This window comes from Psittacula echo (genome assembly GCF_963264785.1).
Source record: "Psittacula echo genome assembly, chromosome: 2".
Lineage (NCBI taxonomy): Eukaryota > Metazoa > Chordata > Aves > Psittaciformes > Psittacidae > Psittacula > Psittacula echo.
Genome location: NC_137737.1, coordinates 102,644,470 through 102,651,380, shown reverse-complemented (window position 1 = coordinate 102,651,380; position 6,911 = coordinate 102,644,470).

Below are 6,911 nucleotides of genomic sequence, written 5' to 3'. Positions count from 1 at the left end.
ATAAGACATAGATTTCTCTTCTGAGTTGTTACTAAAATTGTTGTTCTCTAACATGTCTAATGTGCACAGCTATCCATTTATCTGTTTGAAAACATTAAAAAATAAACAAACATTATTATTTTTTCCCTTTTGTCTTTGAAGGTAAATAAAGTTGTAGCGATGTGTTTCACTCACATAATAGGATATAGAAAAGAGAGAGATGAAAACCTCTAAAATAAACTAAAACAGATTTTCCGTTAATAAAATAAACCTGGCCTATAAAACTTATTATGAACCTACAACACTCCTTATCTCTGACACTGGTGTGTCCAGCCAATCCAGCTCAATTCAATGAGAACCCACATCATTCTGGGCATTGTCCCCTTCAGTTTACCCTGTAGCTTGAAAAAGGTACATGGCAAAAGACTTTTTTATGACTGTTCAGTCTTTCCGAGGCATATTAATTTCTGCAAACTCTGTTCAATTAGATCTATATTATAAAATGAACTAAACTAATTTGCATACTGCCCAAGTTTCAGACACACTTCCACTTATGTCTTTTTTTGACTGGAGGTCCAATGAACTACATTTGACATTAATCTGCACATACTTTTGAGACGTAACTATTACTCATTCATGAAGGAAGCCCACCCATGTTTAGAAATATGTTAAGAACAGAAAACTTTACTAGAATATATGTGAATGGAGTACCATATGGCCTTACAGTCTACAGTTTAAGTAACATTCCCTGTTGTTTAAATATATTGGCACATTGTCAAATAACTGTTGTCTAGTACACCAGTATTTGTATAATCCATTTACACCAACTGTAGAAATACATTTTTAAGAATAACAAGATAGCTGAATAGCAATTGTCAATACCCTGATTACTTTAAGTGAGGCATGGAAGAAAATTTTCCCAAAATAATGTGAGCATACATCTGCACATCAATATTTAAATTTTTATTTCATTTTCATATTTTATTTGGCCTTAAGGAGGTAAAAAAGGATTAAAACTCTCTGTCACCAATAAACCATTTTCCTGTGCAGTGTGGATGACCACAGGGAACTAAGAATAATTTAGATTTTGTGACAAAACCATGATGCCAGACACAACACAAACAGGAAAAGGGCAAAATTTTTCTCAAAGGGCTGTGTGAATTCAGCAAGACCCGCCAAAACAGCATTATCTAGTCACATGATGTTTTGCAATGTTACTTTTCTACAACCAGTGTCAATTAGAGGAAACACCAGCAAATTATTCCCTGTTGAGGAGCAATTTCAAGCCGGGGTAGTAGGAAATGAACTGACACCAGCAGCAAGTGAAAACTACTCCCAAGTGAAAACTACTTCCCTTACAGTCCTTGGAACTTAGATAAATGGTTAAAATGAGGTTTATACAATATAATGTTGTTGCTGCAGCACTAAAACTGTTTTGTACTGTTAGTAGAATTGCCCTTTAAAAATCAGTTAAACTTTTCTTGTTCCTTGCACACTGCAAAATTTAGTAGACATCAAACAAATCATAGCAGGGTTCATATCATGTATGTGTAGTCATAACTGAATATTTTTATTCCAATTCCCACCTCACTCTTCATACTACCATTTAGTAATTCTTAAATCCGTAGCATGCTTTTGCATTTTTTACTCTGAAATTTCAGGAACGAATTAATTTCAGAAATATTGATGCATATAATTCATTACTTCTGAAGACGGTAAGATTGATTATTTAGAACATTTGTAATTATGTTTAAAAATAAGGGAGTAGAAATCTGATTTTTTTCTAAGTTTATTGTGTACAGTATAGCTATTGACAAGAAGAGAAAGTTCTTAATTGATTTTATCATCCAAGGTAATAATCTGTGCTCTACAGGCAGGTCCTCATTCCTAAAGGATAATAAAAAAAAAAAAAAAAAAAAAAAGCCAAATCAAACTGATGTTCCGTATTTTGCAAAAATTAAGCAATTGCCAAGACACTTGCTTTTCCAGTTTAAAAATGTATCAACGTCAGCATCATTTATGTATTTGCAGATAATTTAGGGTAACTATTAAGCTTCCGTAACTCAGCAGGGAGTTATGTTAAGGCTGTTTCATGGAAATTGTTATTACGAAGTACTCAACAACATTTTATTTGTGCCTGCTACTGTTATGATTATTGCCATTCTCCTCCTAAACTAAGCAGCAACAAACAACCCTTGAAGAGTATGTCTTATTCAAGACAGCATGGGGTTTAAGAAGTTGCACCACGTATCTGCTTTGTCATTCCCACAGCTTTCTCTTAAACCCACAGAAAGTAAGTATGCTAAGAAAAAAAAAAAACCTGAAATATCGTGTACTCATTTCGAACTCTTAATGATGAACAGCAGCACCTTAGATGCTAATCTTTCTTTTATCTTAACATCCATATAGACACCTTTGCTGCACTATCCTCTAGTTAAAAGCAATATTTAAAGCACTAAGACCAGGCCAGTTGTATCATGAGAGGCAGTAGCCTATTCACTATCTAATGCTGAAAACCATAGGAAAAAAACCCCAAACCAACAAAAAACAAAACCGCAAAAAAATCCAAGCCCTTTATAATATTGGGGTTTTTTTGGATCCAGAAACCTGGTTTGACCAGAAAATCCTTAACTATTTCTTTTTGTCCATTCCATCCTGATAACTCTATCAATAAAATTCATATTTAAAGTACAACTGATTAAAACTACAGTACTTGAATGTTATTTATGTATTGGTTATTAATTAACTAAATCTCTTTGTTAAGATAGTTTCACCCAGGGACTGTGAGAATGAAGACCCTAGGCCCACTGTAGGAGAGCATCTGGTTTGAGACCATCTTAAAAACCTAAACGTACACAAGTCCATGGGACCTGATCAAATCCATCCAAGGGTCCTGAAGGAGCTGGCAAATGAAGTTGCTAAGCCACTGGCCATCATATTTGAAAAATCATGGCAGTCAGGTGAAGTTCCCAACGACTGGAAAAGGGGAAATATAACCCCCATATTTAAGAAGGAGAAAATGGATGACCCGGGGAATTACAGACCAGTCAGTCTCACCTCTGTGCCTGGCTGTCCTAGGTGCAGCAGTAGCAGTCACTTTTTCTCCTTCTTAGTAGCTGTTGCAGCACTGTGTTTTTGACTTTTGGCCTGGGTACAGTACTGATAGAACCAATGTTTTCAGTTGTTGCTCAAATGTTTAGTCTGACCAAGGACTTTGTGAGTCTCATGCTCTGCCAGGGAGGAGGGGAAGCCAGGAGGAAGCAGGGACAGGACACCTGACCCAAACTAGCCAAAGAGGTATTCCATACCACAGCACATCATGGCCAGGATGTAACTGGGAATTACCCGGAAGGGCTGGTTCACTGCTGGGTGGGGGCGAGGTATCGGTCGGTGAGGTGTTGTGTTCTCTTCCCTTGTTATTTCCTTTATCATTAGTATTATTGGTGGTTGCAGTAGTGATTTGTGTTATACCTTAGTTGTTAAACTGTTCTTATCTCAACCCGTGGGAGTTGCATTCTTTCGATTCCCATCCCCGTCCCTCCAGGACCGGGGGAAAGAAAGGGAGTAGACTGTGTGGTTCTAATTTGTGGCCTGGGCTTAAACCACAACACCGTCAAAATCTTGGAGCAGATTCTCCTGGAAGGCATGCTAAGGCACATGAAAAACAAGGAGGTGGTTGGTGACAGCCAGCATAGCTTCACTAAAGGGAAATCCTGCCTGACCAATTTGGTGGCCTTCTATGATCGGGCTACAGAACTCATGGATAGGAGTCGAGCAGTTGATGTCTTCTACCTAGACTTGTGTGAAGCATTCGACATTGTCCCACATGACATCCTTGTCTCTAAATTGGAGAGACATCAATTTGATGGGTGGACCACTCGGTGGATAAAGAACTGGCTGGATGGCCGCACGCAAAGAGTTGTGGTCAATGGCTCGATGTCCGGCTGGAGACCGGCAACGAGTGGGGTCCCTCAGGGATCGGTGTTGGGACCGGTCTTGTTCAACATCTTTGTCGGTGACATGGACAGTGGGATTGAATGCGCCCTCAGCAAGTTTGCCGATGACACCAAACTGTGTAGTTTTGTTGATGAGCTGGAAGGAAGGGATGTCATTCAGAGGGACCTTGACACACTTGTGAGGTGAGCTGATGCCAACCTTATGAAGTTTAACCATGCCAAGTGCAAGGTCCTACACTGTGTCGGAGCAATCCCAGGCACAGCTACAGGTTGGGCAGAGAAGAGATTCAGAGCAGCCCTGCAGAGAAGGACTTGGGGGTGTTGGTCGATGAGAAAATGACCATGAACTGGCTTCAGTATGCGCTCGCAGCCCAGAAATCCAACCGTATCCTGGGCTGCATCAAGAGGAGCGCGACCAGCAGGTCGAAGGAGGTGATCCTGCCCCTCTACTCTGCTCTCGGGAGACCTCCCTTGGAGTATTGTGTGCAGTTCTGGTGTCCTCAACATAAGAAGGACATGGAACTGTTGGAACAAGTCCAGAGGAGGGCCATGAGGATGATGAGGGGACTGGAGCACCTCTCATATGAAGACTGGCTGAGAAAGTTGGGGCTGTTCAGCCTGGAGAAGAGAAGGCTGCATGGAGACCTCATAGCAGCCTTCCAGTATCTGAAGGGGGGCTGTAGGGATGCTGGGGATGGACTATTCATTCTTTACTGTTAGGGTGGTGCAGCACAGGTATGGGTTGCCCAAGGAAGTTGTGAATGCTCCATCCCTGGCGGTGTTCAAGGCCAGGTTGGATGAGGCCTTGGGTGGCATGGTTTAGTGTGAGGTGTCCCTGCCCATGGAGGCGGCCAGAACTAGATGATCTTAAGGTCCTTTCCAACCCTAACTATTCTATGATTCTATGATTCTTTTATTCTAAATCTTGTTTTTTCAAAGCTAATTACAACATCACTGTCCATAATAGAAGTGCTGAATGATATTTCTGAAAGCATCATACCTGGACCTATAATTTGGTCTATATAGTTCTCAAAGTCTTCTTAAGGCTCCTGGAAAAAGTGAAGATTTGACACTGGTTCTAAGTCCTGGTTAGACTATTTTTCTTTAATCCACATCTATGAACACCACTGTATAAGAATGAGAGGCTGTTATGATAGATTGTTCTCCAGATTCCTTGTTCTCAAGCCTTAGCTTAAGGTTGTACAACTGTTCTTAGTAACATGAATGCTCTGCAAGATCAAAAACATTTTTGCTGGCCCTTGTCTCTTTCAGATATCTTCTCTCTTTGTAGACTTTGTACACTATCATACATCTGTGTTATTCACAGGCAAAAAGTGAATAAAGAGCTGTTGAGTTTCCTCACATATACCAGAAAAGTGGCTTTTGCTACACTGTCTCTTGGGAGTAATGTAATAATATGCCCACTTCAGGGCTAACCTATTTGAATTGGGCCCCATGCCTGTAGATATATTCTCAACATTTGTATCTATAGCCTTTCCATCCTTACCTTCTAAATAAAATGTAAAGTAAAACTTGTTTAATTTAGCTGAAGGTAAATTTAATGCTACAAAATTATTGACTTGAGAATTTAAATTTAAACCCTCTTATCAGAGAAGAAGTACAAGATTTTTAGCAAAATTCTGCTTACAGGTGTAACGTGATAAATGGAGCCGTGTTCTAATCATTTTTTATTTTATGTGGTTAATAATTCTCTATGTTCAATTTCCACTCATTTATCTTTGTGTCTGTAATACACCCATCCTGACTGCTGTTTTTCTCACATCTTTTAGCTAGATTCTCCATCTTCTCTGTGGCACTAGGTTGCAGCATTTTTAAAATTTATGGACTACAGAAAATTATTTCAGTTACACCTTTTTCTCAATTTGCCACAGCAATGTGTATGAATATACATGCAAATGATTTATACTAAAAGATTTCCTAAAATATCAGATTATTGACTCCCATTAATTTTTAAAAGAGGTTTTTGCTGAAGGTGTGACTATAATGTAACATTTGCTTTACTATAGTGAAATTTACAATATTAAAAAAAATCGTTATGGCAACAAAGCTAAGGAGACAAAGAAGAAAGAGAAGACAGCAGGTACAGATTTACTAAACTCAAATACCTGTAACATTCATTATTAATGATGGAGGAGAAACCTAATCATGTATCTAAAATTATCATTAATAAAATTATTATAATTCAATAGAAAAAATAGATCTTTACAAACTTGCTCATCCATTAGCTCAAGTATGCTATATTAAAAATATTTCTACACACTTGATAGCTGGATAATATTTTACTTTCCTTTATGGTTAGATAAATTAAAGAAATCACAGGAATTTTTATCTTCTGTTATCCGAGGTTAGCAAACCATCTGTAGTAGGATACTTACAGGAATTGGGTAATTAGGTATATAACTAAGAAACTCATTTTGTTCCACTTTGTTCTGACAGTGCCCTCAAATTAAGTGCAACCTATCCCACAACAGAATCGTCAGTTAAGATATTAACCAAAAGTACTCAGTAAAACTTGAATGCATCTTCAGAACAGGTTATCTCCTCATTTGTTACTACAACAATGCTATTTAAATTTTGTAATCACTTCTGCCTTTGTCTTTTCCTAGCCACATTTAAACTATGCATTAACCATTTTGTGAGAGGGTTAATTAAAATTTAAAAAAAAAAAAAAATCTCACTTAAAAATATGTAATCAGATTTAAGCAGCGCTTTGGACTCTTGCGGACTCTGAGCATGTGGTTCTGATGTAGGTGAAAGGATGCACTTCATCTGTAAGAGAGAAGTAACAATATGTCTATTGATATAAACCAACAATTTATCAAAGTTTAGAATTAAGTGCAACAGTGGTTTAACAAGATTCAATAGCAAGATACATTTGAGTATTTACTGCAATGAGGGCACGGTCAGGCAAAACTGTCAAGCGGGTCCAATCTGAATTTTGTGTCTCAGTGCGAG